General features: G+C 39.6%; 1 protein-coding gene across 1 annotated transcript in view; it reads right to left on the minus strand.

The window, feature by feature from the left end:
* THSD7B (thrombospondin type 1 domain containing 7B) overlaps positions 1–18,460 on the minus strand; it is a 496,878-nt gene that overhangs the window by 154,729 nt on the left and 323,689 nt on the right. The gene's annotated exons all lie outside the window — the stretch shown is intronic.

Genomic DNA, 18,460 nt, shown 5'->3' on the forward strand with positions numbered 1-18,460 from the left:
GACTCATTAAATTTGGAATGATAAACAAAGCCTAAGTAACATTCACATATCTGCTGTCCCATTTCATATTTAAAGAAAAATTTATCAGTTTTGTGATTGTTTAAAGCAAAAAGGGGAAAAACCAGCCATAAAAGTAATCATATGTCACCAAGATCCTGGCTTTACAAACACTAGAGTAAAATTGAAATCAAGTAACAGATGTCAAAATAAGAAAGCAAATCTCTAAGAAACCTCACAGTGACAAATCCCTCACAATGAATGTCATCATTCTAAAAAGCCTGAAAGCTAAGTATCAGCTGAGAATCATTAGTCTTGTGAAAAGCCCATCAAGAAAAAGGATTTGGACAGTCCTCTGGGATTTGTTGTAACACGAGTTTTTCTCCCTCAGCCTCACTACTTAATTTTCACTTTTTTTTTTCTCCCTAGGCTTATGAATTAGTCACTTAGGCAGACAAGAGTTTGGAGTGCAGAGTTCAGGTCCTTCCTATGCCAGGTGAGTATAAACAACAATATATTTCTGGCTGGGCACAGTGGCTCATGCCTGTAATCCCAGCACTTTGGGAGGTCGAGGCGGGCGGATCACCTGAGGCCAGGAGTTCAAGAACAGCCTGGCCAACATGGAGAAATGCTGTCTCTACTAAAAATCCCAAATTAGCCGGGCGTGGTGGCACATGCCTGTAATCTCAGCTACTCGGGAAGCTGAGGCAGGAGAATCACTTGAACCCGGGAGGCGGAGGTTGTGGTGAGCCAAGATCGCACCATTGCACTCCAGTCTGGGCAATGGCTGTTAGAGCAAAACTCCGAAAGAAAAAAAAAAAAAAACCACAAAACAATATATTTCTAATTTCTACATATGAGAAATAAAGAGAAGTTCATTTCTTCACAGGGACAGTTCTTTTCCAGAGCCAGGGCTCCGAAACCCTTTCTCCTCACAGAGTCACTCCTTACCCTGTTCTTCAGGGCCACTTCAGCAGAAGGCTTGTTTCTCAGATTTCCAGTTTCAGGGCACAGATAGATCTTTCATCCAGGGCAAAGTAAAATGGGGTATGAGAATGCTGGGGTGGATGACTACCAAGATCTCATTTCAAACCCTCTTCTTCCAAGTGTTCCCCAAAAGAAGAACTTCCTGGCCTGAACAAGGGGGTCAGATACAGCCACTGACTCAGAGACTTCTGTGATATAGTTAACAAAGAAGACAGGCAAAAAGAGGGTAGTGTGATGCAGATGACAAGTATGCTTTGGAGTCCAACCAACTTGGTTTGAATCAGAATTTCACCACTTTCTAGTTAGTGACTTGGGCCCAATGTTGTTTTCCTACCTGTACAATGGAGATAATACCAATCATTGAGCCTGACATATAATAAATGTTCAATAAGTGTCCATTCCCTTTCTTCTTCTATCCTTCTACATGGGCCTTTTGCCCATTGCTGATGTGGAAAACACACACACAGACACACATGCGCATTGACATTTTATTTATGAGGATTTCATTGATTTCATCCAAAGTCTTAATATTAGAGATCCTCAGTGGCCATGGTCTAAGTTCCAGCAACCACAGTTCAACAAAGAGCAAAAAAGAAACAAAGTTTAGATTATAGTAATTTTTTTGCTTGTTTGAAAGGAAATGGGCCATTCTGTATAAATTGCTTTTGCAATTAATTTAACATGATCCTACACGATTTAGCAATGGAGAAACTTGGGAAGCTATTATGAAGAAAAATGAAAACAAGAGTGTAATGACTATATTTGTATATAAAGTAACAAAAAAACTTGTTGGTAGCTCGTTAACTAAAACCACCCAACTTCCATTCACTGGCAAATGATAAATTCTTTAGAGAAGACATTTATCACTATTGCTATTTTTTTAACCAACTCAGAGAAAATATCAACCTAGCAAGAGGGAGAGGAAAAACCACACCAATAAATGACTTCTATATTCCTTTTTTTAAAAATATGGGTCTTTTCATAGTCTTTGCTCAACCTTTTTTCTTTATTTTTTTCAAAAGCCCTGTCTGCATTTAGTCACAAATCACCCCGGCAGCCATGAAAACCGAACATCCTGAGCTGCTCCAACCAGAGAAAGTGTCGCTAGGATCTGACAGAATAACAAATCAAAGGAGCCCACTCAGCTAAACGTTACTCCCTTTCTCCTTTTGAAGTTGTTACAGCGATAGTCCTCCAGCCTCCAGAAAACTCAGCTTTCTGATGCCTGGAACACTCTCTTTAATGGCTAAGCCCATGTCAAACACCAGACCTTTTCAACCCTCCATCTCCCAACTCTCATGCCTTTCAAAGCAGCCTCATTTGGCCCTCCTGGTTAAAAGGGAATGTGGGGAGTTGCAAAGGCCAGCATGCTACCTCCTCTGAGTCAGAGCTTCGAAATTGGCTATGGAAATGCCTCAAGTAGAGTAAATGGCCATGGAATGAAAGAAATGTCAATTTCCATAGCCCCTTACCAACGTGAGAGTGTGAATCAGTGTGCTCTTTTCAAAGTGTCTGGCTAAACAGAATAAACAAGGCATTAATTTGTTTGGACTACTAGGGTATCAGGGCAGATCCTCCAAGTAGTACAAGTAACAGTCAGTATTTTCTGCCTGCTTACTCTATACCAGGCACTGCACTAATGAATTTAGGGGCATTACTTCATTTAATCCTCCCAACAATCCTATGAAGAAAATCTTATTTCTCCTTTTACAGATGGGAGAATTGGCATAAAGAGTAAGTAACTCTTCCAAAGTCACATGAGTGAAAGCAGGGTTCAAAGCACGGTTTGATTCTAAAGGATACCTTCATGATAAAATGACACTCTGGCAGATTAAAACGGTAAATGGCAAACCCATTTACTCAATCAGATCGTCCAGAAAGCTCAATCAAGTAGTACAGAATGCAGTTTCAGTAGACAATGGGTAGCTACCTGTCTAGCCATTACAAGGACAAGTCAGCGTTGATCTTGGTCTGAGGAAGTATGTTCTGCGTGTAAACAAAAATATAATCTGCTGACCAATGATATTTCACACTGCCAAAATAACTTTTCTTCTAATCTCAAATAGAAGTACAGTTTGAGAATATATTATAATGAATCATTTTATAATTAGAGCCCTGTGGTCACCTAGGGATGAATTTCAGCACTTTCAGGAGATAGTCCTGTCTCACTTCATGACAGAGATATGTTATGAGAAATGTGTCACTGGGCAATTTCATTCTTTTGTAAACACCATAGAGTGCATTTACACAAACCTAGATGGTATGGCCTACTATACACCTAGGCTATATGGTGTACACTATTGTCCTTAGGCTATGAACCTGTACAGCATGTCAATTTACTAAATACTGTGGGCAACTATAACACAATGGCAAGTATTTGTGTATCTAAACACTATGAACCTGTACAGCATGTCAATTTACTAAATACTGTGGGCAACTATAACACAATGGCAAGTATTCGTGTATCTAAACATGACTAAACATAAACAAGGTACAGTAAAAATAAGTATTATAATCTTATGCGACCACTGTATATGTAGTCCGTGGCCTAGCATTGACAGAAATGTTATGGAGTACATGGATGTAATTGTAAGTTAAAAGAGAAACAAAACATAAGTAAAGGAATATCTAATTGTGTAAATTCAAATTCCCACTGAAAGATGCAGAAGATAACTTTTTGAAGACGAATGTCTTTTCAAGGCCCGAAAATCAAATTGCCCACGTTGCTCCCTGGTCATTCTAAATGTTAGGTAAACCTGCCCTCCATTTATGTAAAAACAGCTCTGATGTCCCTACTTTTAGTGAGAGAGCACTTGTCAGTCACTTTGAACCCCAAACCTCTGAGAAAGGGAATGCTAATAACTCAAATATGGGATGCACAGAAAGAATAACTCCTACAAGAACATTTTAGTTAAGATAAAGATATGTAAGGAAGACTGAAGCCTGAAAAATGCTAAAAAGCAGGCTTGACTAGAAAAAGAAATAGGCCTGTCCAAACAGTAAGTGAATCACTTACTCATCCATGTATTCACTTATCCTTTCTTTCAACAAGTAATTGTTAAGCCACAGCTAAGCACCGAGGACAACAGAGACACATCAGTGAGAGAGAGAAAGCCCCTGACCTTGGGAAAATTTTACCTTCTGGTGGGATAGATAGATATAAATGCATCAATATATGCCATGGCACCAGTTACCAGGTGGGGAGAGAGAGATGGACGAGGAGAGATATTTTGATGCCATGAAAAGGGAAATCCTCCGAGTCCTAAATATAATGAGGGAGTGAGCATAAGGATGGTGGACAAGTGGTGTTCTGGGCAGAGAAAAGGGCAGCCTGGCCAAAGGCCCCAGGGAGGCAGAGTGCCCAGCGCTATCTAGAAACAGCAAAGAAGCCAGTGTGGTTAAGACAGGTGGGTCAAGGGGAGAATAATAGAGACAGGACATAAAGAGTAGTCAAAAGCCACATTATGTGGAACCTCGTAGGCCAGAGCAGGGGTCCCTAATACCCGAACCATGGAGCAGTACTGGTCAGCTGCCTGTTAGGAACCAAGCCTCACAGCAGGAGGTGAGCAGCAGGTGAGCAAGTGAAGCTTCATCTGTATTTACAGCCACTCCCCATCACTCACATTGCCACCTGAGCTCCACCTCCTGTTAGATCAGCAGCAACATTAGATTCTCATAGGAATGCAAACGCTATTGTGAACTGCACAAGAGAGGGCTCTAGGTTGTGTGCTTCTTATGAGAATCTAATGCCTGATGATCCATCACTGTTTCCCATTGCCACCCCCAGATGGGACTGTCTAGTTGCAGGAAAACAAGCTCAGGGCTCCTACTGATTTTACATTATGGTGAGTTGTGTAATTATGTCCTTATATATTATAATGTGATAATGATAGAAATAACATGCAAAATAAAAGTAATGCACTTGAATCATCCTGAACCCATCCCCCTGTCCCAGTCCGTGGAAAAATTATCTTCCACAAAACTAGTCCCTGGTACCAAAAAGCTTGATCACTGGGCCAGATGATAGCTTGTGAGTGTTATTCCAAATATGCTGAAAACCGTTGGACAATTTTGGGAAGAATGGTAACATGATGATGCGATTTTAATGTTTTAAGGATCACCTGGCTACTGAGGGAAGTAATAAGCAGTGGGAGCCAGGGAGGTGGAAGAAATTATACATTTGGAGGTCTTTGCCAGTCTAGGAGAAAGGATGATGGCTTCTACTGCAGCAGTCATAGTGAATGTAGTGCAAAGAGATCAGATCCAGTATATATTTTGAAGGTGGAGACAACCTTCTAATGGATTAGACCTGCAATGAGAGAGAGAGGAGTGATGGATGACTCCAAATTTGTTTTTGACCCATGTATTAGCAGCAAAATTTCCTGGCACTGAATTCTTAGGTAAGACAGCACAGGAAAGGGAAGAAAATCCCAAATATTAAGGACACCATGTATTATAATTGTGAAATTTCATTTTTCTTCATTCACCTCCTAGCATCTATCTTCTGAACTTTTTTCCCCATGCTTGATACTCTTTGCCCAATTTCTCTATGTTTAGTGTATAATTTCAGTTTACTCAGAAAATGGTTCATGAGTGTATCTGCATGAGTAGAAACAGTTAAGATTTAATGTTATCATACTCAAAAGGTAGATGTAGCTTAAAATGACAAATCAAACTTATTCAAAGAAAGGAATCTTCTGTAACTGTGGAAATACAAGTCCTCATGAAGAGATACAGGACACAAACTTTTGATTAGGGAAGCTGAGTCTAAACCTTAGAATTAAACAACTCAAGTGGCTGGCTTGACTTCCTGAGAGTGATGTTATCCCACCTAAGGAATCTCATCATTAAAATATTCCCTAAATTGAGGGAGGAAAGGAGGAAGGAATTTATAGTTGTGAAGCAACAAGTAGAGGCATCCTAAATTAGCAAAGCCAGAATTAGAAAAGTAGGCATATTTAAGTAACTATTCTTTAAATAGAACCAGGACCATCATAGCTTGACAGCAACTTCTGTCCTTTGAAATCTAAGCTTTATCACTTTCACAAAAGCTTGGGATGGCTTAAAAGTGTGAATTTCTTTTCTCCTTCTTCTAATGGCTTAGATTTAAAGCAGAACAACGCAAAATAGAATTTTAAGTGATTTAGTGATAACAGATTGAAAGAATAATTGCATTAGTTAATGGTCATGTTTTGACTGAGCACATATAGATTTGCAAACATTCTTGGAATTGAAACCCTAGTGCAAGGTATTCAAATTAAATGCACGTGTATATTAAAAATCAGTGTACTGAAGCATGACTAATTTATGATAATGTCTGTTGTCCTTTTAAAGCTGTAAATGCATTTAGAAAAGAATTAACTTGTCATTTTTGCTGAACAGATGACTAAAGTAAAAGGAACTGATCAAGCTTTATACATTTTATGCTCTAGTGATTTTTTATTGGGTAAAGTGGGACTATTGATTATGGAAAGCTACTGTGAAGTGCAAAGCTCTTTGGTCTTCAGCAAATGACTCTGCCAGCCAAACTCCACATATGTATTATTAATAGACTTCTATTACCATATACAGCACTTAGCAGTATGTTAACTTTCTTACATTAACTGGGGAGCAAATCTTCCATCCAGGAGGTCTTAAAGTGGCACAATGGGGACTCATGAAATAATACCTCAGTGATAGACAAATCCAATAAAAAGGCAAGAGTCTCCTATTGAAACATTTCCAGATTCTTTGAAAACTATTGCTTCTTTTCTAAAACAGATTGTCTGGAGGCTCCAGGTCATGACTCTTCTAATTTTATTATTATTATATTTTAAATTCTGGGATACATGTGCAGAATGTGCAGGTTTGTTACATAGGGATACACGTGCCGTGGTGGCTTGCTGCTCCTATCAACCAGTCATCTATGTTACGTATTTCTCCTAATGCTATCCCTCCCTTAGCTCTCCAGCCCTCAACAGGCCCCAGTGTGTGACGTTCCCCTCCCCATGTCCATGTGTTCTCAATGTTTAACTCCCACTTTGAGAGAGAACATGCGGTGTTTGGTTTTCTTTTCCTGTGTTAGTTTGCTGAGAACGATGGTTTCTAGTTTCATCCAAGTCCCTGCAAAGGACATGAACTCATCCTTTTTTATGGCTGCATAGTATTCCATGTTGTATATGTGCCATACTTTGTTTATTCAGAGTACTGATGAGCATTTGGGTTGGTTCCAAGTCTTTGCTATTGTGAATAGTGCTGCAATAAACATACGTGTGCATGTGTCTTTGTGGTAGAATGATTTATAATCCTTAGGGTATATGCCCAGTAATGGGATTGCTGGGTCAAATGGTATTTCTGGTTCTAGATCACAATGGTTGAGCTAATTTACACTCCCACCAACAGTGTAAAAGTATTCCTATTTCTCCACATCCTCTCCAGCATCTGTTGTTTCCTGACTTTTTACTGATTGCCATTCTAGCTGGTGTGAGATGGTATCTCATTGTGGTTTTGATTTGCATTTCTCTAATGACCAGGGATGATGAGGCTTTTCTCATATGTTTTTTGGCCACATAAAAGTCTTCTTTTGAGAAGTGTCTGTTGATATCCTTTGCCCACCTTTTAATGGGGTTCTTTTCTTGTAAATTTGTTTAAGTTCCTTGTAGATTCTATATATTAGTCCTTTGTAAAATGGATAGAAAATTTTTCTCCCATTCTGTAGGTTGCCTGTTCACTCTAATGATAGTTTCTTTTGCTGTACAGAAGCTCTTTAGCTTAATTAGATCCCATTTGTCAATTTTGGCTTTTGTTACCATTGCTTTTGGTGTTTTAGTCATGAAGCCCTTCCCCATGCCTATGTCCTGAATGGTATTGCCTAGGTTTTCTTCTAGGGATTTTACGGTTTTAGGTCTTACATTTAAGTCTTTAATCCGTCTTGAGTTATTTTTGTATATGGTGTAAGGAAGGGGTCCAGTTTCAGTTTTCTGCATATGGCTAGCTAGTTTTCCCAAAACCATTTATTAAATAGGGAATCCTTTCTCCACTGCTTGTTTGTGTCAGGTTTGTCAAAGATCAGATGATTGTAGATGTGTGACATTATTTCTGAGGCCTGTGTTCTGTTCCATTGGTCGCTATATCTGTTCTGGTACCAGTAACATGCTATTTGGTTACTGTAGCCTTGTAGTATAGTTTGAAATCAAGAAGCATGATGCCTGCAGCGTTGCTCTTTTTGCTTAGGATATGTCTTGGCTATATGGGGTCTTTTTGGTTCCACATGAAATTTAAAGTAGTTTTTTTCTAATTCTGTGAAGAAAGTCAATGGTAGCTTGATGGGGATAGCATCGAATCTATAAATTACTTTGGGCAGTGTGGTCATTTTCACGATATTGATTTTTCCTATTCAGGAGCATGGAATGTTTTTCCATTTGTTTGTGTCCTCTCTTATTTCTTTGAGCAGGGTTTTGTAGTTCTCCTTAAAGAGGTCCTTCACATCCATTGTAAGTTGTATTCCTGTGTATTTTAGTCTCTTTGTAGCAACTGTGAATGGGAGTTCACTCATGATTTGGCTCTCTGTTTATTATTGATGTATAGGAATCTTTGTGATTTTCGCACATTGATTTTGTATCCTGAGATTTTGCTGAAGTTGCTTATCAGCTTAAGCAGGTTTTGGGCTGAGACAATGGGGTTTTTTAAATATACAATCATGTCATCTGCAAACAGAGACAATCTGACTTCCTCTCTTCCTATTTGAATATCCTTCATTTCTTTCTCTTGCCTGATTGCCCTGGCCAGAACTTCCAATATTATGTTGAACAGGAGTGGTAAGAGAGGAGATTCTTGTCTTGTGCAGGTTTTCAAAGAGAATGTTTCCAGTTTTTGCTTGTTCAGTATGACATTGGCTGTGGGTTTGTAATAAATAGCTCTTATTATTTTGAGATACCTTCCATCAATACCTAGTTTATTGAGAGTTTTCATCATGAAGTGGTGTTGAATTTTATCGAAGGGCTTTTCTGCATCTATCCAGATAATAATGTGGTTTTTGTCATTGGTTCTGTTTATGTGATGGATTATGTTTATTAATTTGCATATGTTGAACCTGCCTTGCATCCCGGGGATGAAGCCGACTTGATTGTGGTGAATAAGCTTTTTGATGTGCTACTGAATTCGGTTTGCCAGTATTTTATTGAAGATTTTTGCATCAATGCATCAGGTATATTGACCTGAAATTTTCTTTTTTTGTTGTGTCTCGGCCAGGTTTTAGTATCAGGATGATACTGGCCTCATAAAATGTGTTAGGGAGGATTCCCTCTTTTTCTGTTGTTTGGAATAGTTTCAGAAGGAATGGTGCCAGCTCCTCCTTGTACCTCTGGTGGAATTCGGCTGTGAAGCCGTCTGGTCCTGCAATTATTTTGGTTGGTAGGCTATTAATTATTGACTCAATTTCAGAACTTGTCATTAGTCTATTCACGGATTTGACTTCTTCCTGGTTTAGCCTTGGGAGGGTGTATGTGTCCAGGAATTTATCCATTTCTTCTAGATTTTCTAGTTTATTTGCATAGAGGTGTTTATAGTATTCTCTGATGGTAGTTTGTATTTCTATGGGATCAGTGGTGATCTCCCCTTTATCACTTTTTATTGTGTCATTTGATTCAAAACAGAGAAGAACTTTCTTCTTATTAATCTGGCTAGCCATCTATCTATTTCATTAATCTTTTCAAAAAACCAGCTCCTGGATTCATTGATTTTTTCTGAAGGGTTTTTGTGTCTCTATCTCCTTTGGTTCTGCTCTGATCTTAGTTATTTCTTGTCTTATGTTAGCTTTTGAATTTGTTTCCTCGTGCTTCTCTAGTTCTTTTAATTGTGATGTTAGGGTGTCGATTTTAGATCTTTCCTGCTTTCTCCTGTCTGCATTTATTGCTATACATTTTCCACTAAATAGTGCTTTAGCTGTGTCCCAGAGATTCTGGTATGTTGTGTCTTAGTTCTCATTGGTTTCAAAGAACTTATTTATTTCAGCCTTAATTTCATTATTTATCCAGTAGTAATTCAGGAGCAGGCTGTTCAGTTTTCATGTACTCGGGTAGTTTTGAATGAATTTCTTAATCCTGAGTTCCAATTTGATTGCACTGTGGTCTAAGAGACTGTTATGATTTCTTTTTTTTTTTTTTTTTTTTTTTTTTTTTGAGTTGGAGTCTTGTTCTGTCGCCCAGGCTGGAGTGCAGTGGCGCAATCTCGGCTCACTGCAAGCTCCACCTCCTGGGTTCATACTATTCTCCTGCCTCAGCCTCCCGAGTAGCTGTAGCTGGAACTACAGGCGCCCGCCACCACACCTGGCTAATTTTTTTGTATTTTTAGTAGAGACTGGGTTTCATCGTGTTAGCCAGGATGGTCTCGATCTCCTGACCTCATGATCCATGCCTCGGCCTCCCAAAGTGCTGGGATTACAGGCGTGAGCCACCGCACCCGGCCGATTTCTGTTCTTTTACATTTGCTGAGGAGTGTTTTACTTCCAATGGTGTGGTCAATTTTAGAATAAGAGAGATGCTGAGAAGAATGTATATTCTGTTGAATTGCAGTGGAGAGTTCTGTAGCTGTCTTTTAGGTCCGCTTGGTCCAGAGCTGAGTTCAAATACTAAATATCCTTGTTAATTTTCTGTCTCGTTGATCTAATATTAACAGTGGGGTGTTAAAGTATCCCACTATTATTGTGTAGGAGTCTAAGTTTCTTTGTAGGTCTCTAAGGACTTGGTTTATGAATCTGGGTGCTCTTGTACTAGGTGCATATATATTTAGAATAGTTAGCCCATCTTGTGTTTATCCCTTTACCATTATGCAATGCCCTTCTTTGACTTTTTTTAATCTTTGCTGATTTAAAGTCTGTTTTATCAGAGACTAGGATTGCAACCCCTGCTTTTTTTTTTTAATTTCCATTTGCTTGGTAAATATTCCTCCATCCCTTTATTTTTGAGCCTATGTGTGTCTTTGCATGTGAAATGGGTCTCCTGAATAAAACACACTGATGGGTATTGACTCTTTATCTAATTTGCCAGTCTGTATCTTTTAATTGGGGCATTTAGCCCACTTACATATCAGGTTAATATGGTTATGTATGAATTTGATCCTGTCATTATGATGCTAGCTGGTTATTTTGCCCATTCGTTGATGCAGTTTCTTCATAGTGTCAATGGTCTTTATAACTTGGTATGTTTTTGGTTGTACCAGATTTTCCTTTCCATATATAGTGCTTCCTTCAGGAGCTCTTGTAAGGCAGGCCTGGTGATTTTGTCACCACCAGCATTTGTCTCTCAGCATTTGCTTGTCTGCAAAGGATTTTATTTCTCCCTCACTTACGAAGCTTAGTTTAGCTGCATATGAAATTCTGGGTTGAAAATTCCTTTCTTTAAGAATGGTGAATATTGGCTCCCACTCTCTTCTGGCTTGTAGGGTTTCTGAAGAGAGATCCACTGTTCATCTGATCGGCTTCCCTTTGTGGGTAACCAGACCTTTCTCTCTGGCTGCCCTCAACATTTTCCTTCATTTCAACCTTGATGAATCTGACAATTTTGTGTCTTCAGGTTGCTCTTCTCAAGGACTATTTTTGTGGTTTTCTCTGTATTTCCTGAATTTGAATGTTGGTCTGTCTTGTTAAGTTGGGGAAGTTCTCCTGGATAATATCCTGAAGAGTGTTTTCCAACTTGGTTCCACTCTCCCCGTCATTTTCAGGCACACCAATAAAATGTAGGTTTGGTCTTTTCACATAGTTCCATATTTCTTGGAGGTTTTGTTTGTTCATTTTCATTCTTTATTTCTCTAATCTTGTCTCCAAGTTTATTTCATTAAGTTGATCTTCAATCTCCGATATCCTTTCTTCCACTTGATCAATTCAACTATTGATACTTGTTTATGTTCACAAAGTTCTCATGCTGTGTTTTTCAGATCCATCAGGTCATTTATATCCTTCTCTAAACTGGTTATTCTAGTTAACAACTCCTTTAACCTTTTAGGTTCTTAGCTTCCTTGCATTGGGTTAGAACATGCTCCTTTAGTTGGGAGGAGTTTGTTATTAGTCACCTTCTGAAGTCTACTTCTGTCAATTCATCAAACTCATTCTCCATCCAGTTTTGTTCCCCTGCTGGCAAGGAGTTGTGATCCATTGAAGGAGAAGAGGCATTCTGGTTTTTGGAATGTTCAGCCTTTTTGCACTGGCTTTCCTCATCTTCATGGGTTTATCTAACTTTGGTCTTTCATGTTGGTGACCTTCTGATAGGGTTTTTGTGTGGACGTCCTTTTTGTCAATGTTGATGCCATTCCTTTTTGTTAGTGTTTCTTCTAACAGTCAGGCCCCTCTGCTGAAGGTCTGCTGGAGTCTGCTGGAGGTCCACTTCAGGCTCTGTTTGCCTGGGTATCACCAGCGGAGGCTGCAGAACAGCAAAGATTGCTGCCTGTTCCTTCCTCTGGAAGCTTCATCCCAGAGGGGCACCCACCAGATGCCAGTTGTAGCTCTCCTGTCTGAGGTGTCTGTCAACCCCTGCATGGAAGTGTCTCCAAGTGAGGAGGCATAGGGGTCAGGGACCCAACTGAGGAGGCAGTCTGTCCCTTAGCAGAACTTGAGTGCTGTGCTGGGAGGCCAGCTGTTCTCTTTAGAGCCTGCAGGCAGGAATGTTTAAGTCTACTGAAACTGTGCCCACAGCCACGCCTTCCCCCAGGTACTCTGTCCCAAGGAGATGGGAGTTTTACCTATAAGCCCCTGACTGGGGGTGCTGTTTTTCTTTCAGAGATGCCCTGCCCAGAGAGGAGAAATCTAGACAGGCAGCCTGGCTACAGCTTTGTGGCACCGCAGTGGGCTCCACCCAGTGTGAACTTCCCAGCAGCTTTGTTTACACTGTGAGGGGAAAACCACCTACTCAAGCCTCAGTAATGGTGGACACCCCTCCCACCACCAAGCTCGAGCATCCCAGGTTGACTTCAGAGTGCTGTGCTGGCAGCGAGAATTTCAAGCCAGTGGATCTTAGCTTGCTGGGCTCCGTGGGGGTGGGATCCATTGAGCTAGACCACTTGGCTCCCTGGCTTCAGCCCCCTTTCCAGGAGTGTGAATGGTTCTGTCTTACTGGCATTCCAGGCACCACTAGGATATGAAAATAAACCCTGCTAGCTCTACTTCAAAATAGCTGGAGAAAAGCTGCTTAATTTAAACAGCTTTTTCAAATTTTGAAAAGCTTCCTTAGAGAATCTGTTAATTTATCTGACAACCATTTATTAAATACCTACTATGCGAAGAGCGTTCAGTGCTGTGATAGAAAATCAATTGAAGACTGGCACGGTGGCTCACACCTGTAATCCCAGGACTTTGGGAGGTGAAGGCCAGTGGATCACTTGAGATCAGGAGTTTGAGATCAGCCTGGACAACATGATGAAACTCCATCCCTACTAAAAATACAATAATTAGCCAGGTGTGGTGGCGCATGCCTGTAATCCCAGCTACTTGGGAGGCTGAGGTGGGAGAATCACTTGAACCCAGGAGGCAGAGGTCGTGGTGAGCTGAGATCACGCCACTCCATTCCAGCCTGGGAGATGGAGTGAGACTCCATTTCAAAACAAACAACAACAAAAAGAAAATTAATGGGAGAAGATTTAAAAGACGTAACAGGTGATGTGTGTGCTAGAAGGAAAACTTTGACAAATTCAGACTATGATCTCATTCCTCACCTATTTTGAAGTAACCCTCATAACTAATGACAGCAGAGGTTTTTTATCTGGAAAGCTGGACACAGTATCAGCAGGATTGTGGAACTGTGGTAAGTTCCCTGGGTCCATCCTTGTGCTGGGTGGATGTCCTTTTTTGATCTTGATGATGCCAATTTCAGCTGTTCTTTATTTTAAAACACCTTTGAGTCTGTCATATTTACTATACAATAAAGATAAACATGGAATAAAGTGCTGAGTGTATAATACTGTTCTGGATCTACCCCACATTTTAACCTTCATTTATTCCTTCAATGTTTGGAGCATTTACTATGAGCTAGGCACTTTTCTAGGTGCTACTCTTTCTAAGGAAATGGAAACAAACAAAATAGTCCTATCCATATACATGAGATGATATGTTGGGACATTACTATTAAGCACTCTTAAAGGACATGATTATCGTGTTCTGGGCTATCTATAAGGTTGGTGCAATTACTTTTGCAGCAACCTAATAGTTTTGAAAGAGTACATCAAACAAGATTCTTAAGACAAATAACCTAAGTGAACACAGACTGGAAGTTTTCTGTTTTATGAATTCTCCAGTGGTTAACACAGTGACAGGCCAAAGCAGATTTTGAACAAACATCCCTTCACAACACAGCACTCTGTTTCAATAGGCAAAGGAGGCAAACAACCACGCCAAGCTTTCATCTACCGTCCTTTTTTCTTGGCACTATCCCTGGCTTCAATGTTCATCTAAAAATTCATGAACTAATACCCAGGGTTTTCTCAAGGAAAAAAGGATGTCTAGAAAATCTAACATTAGGTACAATGCCTCAAAAATATGTTAGGGAAAACCAGGCTGGTCTCAGGGGTTTGTTTCACAAGCAAATCAAAGTGGGGGTGCAGGGCACCCAGATAGATCTTTCAGCACAAATTGCCACAAATAGACTTATTTTAAGGAATCCCTAGTCCATGCAAAATAAGGATAAAGTAATACATACCAGAAACAAGGCAGGATGAAATAAAAGAGCCTATCTATTCAGTGCCAGACCACAGTATTGGAACAATATTTTACAGATTGTCTTCTCTGTGCAGTAATATCACACAGACTATGTAATACTCTCAGCTGTGCAGCTTCTGCCTTGAGATTTTCTTAAGGGTTTTACTTAGTATTGGTCATTGTCACCATTTAATACTGCTGTCTTACATTTGATTTCATACTCTAAATGATCATTTAGGAGATAGAACAGCCATTTTCAGATGAAAACTGTTGCCTCCCAGTGGGGTGGTAGGAATTCCTGGTAGGTCATCTGAGCTGTCACTTCTAAGAAAGATGTTTGCAGCTGATGTTTTCCCAATATTCTTGTGTGTTACAGTGTCTTTCACCAGAATGGGCCTCTCTATGAAAGCACAAGAGATCTGGAATCACAGCTGTTCTAGAATCAGGTTGTGTCTCAGTTCTCTGACATGAAGCATTACACTATTACTATGTTCTTTGTGTTTCTTTACCCCATCTACTAAACAGTACTGCCTCATCCTGCAGTGTTAGAATGCTTTTTGCCTTCCCCTCAGTTGAGATCTAGGATACAATATTTTAGATGTTAGTCAGGACACAGGAAAGTGCCCGAGTGCCAAGGTGTCTTAAATGACTCCTGTCTCATCATGTTTGGGGACATAGAATAACATGACACCCAAGATCATGATGCCCAATGACAGGGGACTACCACACAAAGACCCAAGGTGGCAACTGGCAAGCAAATTTATTCTCTCTCTCATATCCGTTTCCCACCCATAGTATATATACATTGCAAGTGTTTAATGATATGTTGGAGGTTGGGGAGGTCCACAAAATTACAAATAGACTGGAGGAAGAGGTTTCCTGTGCTCTATATATGTCTTAGTCAAAAAGTACAACTTTGAAACAAACTTACGGATATACAATGCTAACCTTCATGTAGTTCTAAAATTTCCCACGATAGCATAACATGAACTGGTCTCTGTCTCCTTTCAACTTAAATTAGTTGCTCACAGCAACTACTTGGTGGTGTGGTGGCCCCAGGGAATGCTTCTCAAATGATCTCCTGTTAGTTACAATTCCCTTCATGGAGTCATGCCTTAGGGACGGTCATTCATAGTGTTTTGTGTGAAAATGCTGGACAGTTGAGCCCAGCTCGTGAGAAGAGTATCCCCCAAAGCTATGCTACTGAAGATTATTAATGTCCAGGGACTAGAGCACTTTTCTACCTATACCTTGTTCTTAAAATATTTTCCCCTAATTTCCTGAGTGACTAATTTATTTACTTCCTTTGATTTCCCTACCTTCTCACATCCTGCTTGTTCAAATGATGCTTCTCTAGGGACACTTTAATTTCATCACCTGTGCTGACCCCTCATCACAGCATTCCAGAACCTCTAGCTTTACCCTACTTTGATGTTTTATTTTTTTGCATAGCTCTTCCAAGTTTACTTTATATTATTTATTTGATGTATTTTCACTAAAATTTAGGTTCCAGTGGGGGAGGGAAGTTTGTCTTTTGTGTTCTCTAAGGTATCTCAAATGCTTAACATAGTGTTTGGCATACAGCAAAGGCTTAATGGGTATTTGTGGAATGAATAAACACATCTCCAACAGCAAAGATAGCAGAAGAATAAAAGTCAAACAGAATTCTGAAAGACTTTTTAAAACACTATGAGGAATCAAAAAAGGATGCATTTACTTCCTGGGGAGAAATAAGGTGAATTAACTTGATGCATGTGACTTGCTCATGAGTTCTGGGAAAAGAAACATGAGATTTTTTGTTCCCTAATAGATTTTCATTTTCCTTTCCCTTGTTAACAATTAATTTCAGTCACTGATATAAAACCAGAAACAAAAGTTAGTACATAGGTTCTATGCTTTCCCGTGGTAGAGGCCACAGCCCAGATTTCAGACAAATTAGAATGTCAGCTGATGTTTAGTTGCCGTTACTTATGTATTCTCCTTCCCACAACCAAGTAGAATCATTAGTTACATCATTCTCCTTATGGAACACTGGTTAGTTGGTATTTCAGTTAATTCTCCCATACTCCTATTTCCTACAGCTTTACCATTTTAAAAGTTTATTTATTTATTTTTATATATTTATTTGTGTGTGTGTGTGTGTGTGTGTGTGTGTGTGTGTGTGTGTGTGTGTCAAACTCAGCAATATTTTCAAGCAGTAGAACTAGGGGGCCAGCTTCATCCCCAGTGAAGCCTGTCAGCCTCTATTTTCAGACACTAAGGTTCTACCAAATGAAGATCAATACAGAAACTCATCTTGGGTACATCCTGAATTATTACTTTCCACATTATCTTGTTGAAAAAAAATATGATGCACACAAATGCATGCATATTAGTAGGTATAACCTTATCTTAGTGCATATCTTCACTGTGCCTACCATGAGAGTCTGTGTGACATAATGGAAAGAATACTGGCTTCAGAGTTGAGTGAATTTGTGCTTGAATCTTAAAGCAAATTCACATCCCCTTTCACTCTCAAAAATGTTCATTTGGGTGGTAAACTCTATGTCACACTAAATATTATTTATATTTACTTAATTTATAACTCTGTTACAATTATTGGCCAAACAGTATGTTTAACAAACATACATGTAGTTCAGGTTTCTCAGCATTGCCAGGAAGGTACCATTCTGACTTCCAAGAGAACCACAATAGTTATTAACAAAGAAAATGGAGGGTTGCCTATAAATCAGCAAACCTTTGAAAGTATCAGGAAGAGAGTATTAGCTATCCCATGGAAAAAAAACCTGAAGGATAGAGGCATCAATGTCAAGGTCATCATGAAACCCAGATTTTATTCCTGCCTGTATACCATCGAGAAGCCTTCTAAAGTAAACCTCCAAAGAGAAATAAGATTTCCAAATTATACAGAAGAAATAAGTTTCTGCCCCATGAAACTATTATTGTATGCCAAGGAAAAGAGATACTCTCTTTCTGGAGGAAACAAACACACCTGCAAATAGCAACAATAGTGGTCATCCTTCTTGCTGTGCCTCCTATGTGCTAAGCCCTGGGCCTGGCATTTCACATGCCTGGTCTTCAGCCTTTCAAGCCTGCCACACAGGCAGTATTATCAGATGCATTCTACTGAAAAAGTAAATGTCTTGGAAAAGTTGTATAGCTTGTTCAAGATCACACCACTAGTAAGTGATGAAGATACAATTTTAATCCAGGTATTTCAATGTTAAAAGGGACAGAGATCTCAGAGTTATGCCATTTTCAAGCTTCTGTTTTACTTCAAAATTAGTGTTTTGAAAGACTCAACACAACAAGAAAGGGTTCTGTGAAGCTGAGAGTTTGTGGTAAAGAGACACGCACTGCATCTATACCTTCTGTATTTGAGGTAAGGAATGATACAAATCTAAGGGGTCATTTTAGCAGAAAATGAACAATAAGAACACAAGGAACTGTGTTCAATCAACACTGGTTCCAACTGGGAAGTGGGGATGTGAGAGGCTAAGAGTTCTGACAATGGAAACCTGCCTTTCTAATGCACACTTCATATGACGTTTCAGGAAGAGCCAGGCTTCACCCCACCACCAGTAACTATTGGGTCAGTAACCCATACCCTTCACACATCACCAAATCACTAATTCATACAGAAAACTATTTTTTCCTTCTTTTATTTTTTGCTGGGGAAATGATTCTATAGTCATGGAAGTTACAAGAAACTATAAGAAAAATGCCTATCATGAATAGCTACAGATTTAACAGATACAGTTCAGGGCAGCCGTTCAGCAGGAAACACTACAAAACCATCCCTAACAGATTTCTGTC

This window comes from Rhinopithecus roxellana, chromosome 14 (assembly GCF_007565055.1).
Source record: "Rhinopithecus roxellana isolate Shanxi Qingling chromosome 14, ASM756505v1, whole genome shotgun sequence".
Taxonomy (NCBI): Eukaryota; Metazoa; Chordata; class Mammalia; order Primates; family Cercopithecidae; genus Rhinopithecus; species Rhinopithecus roxellana.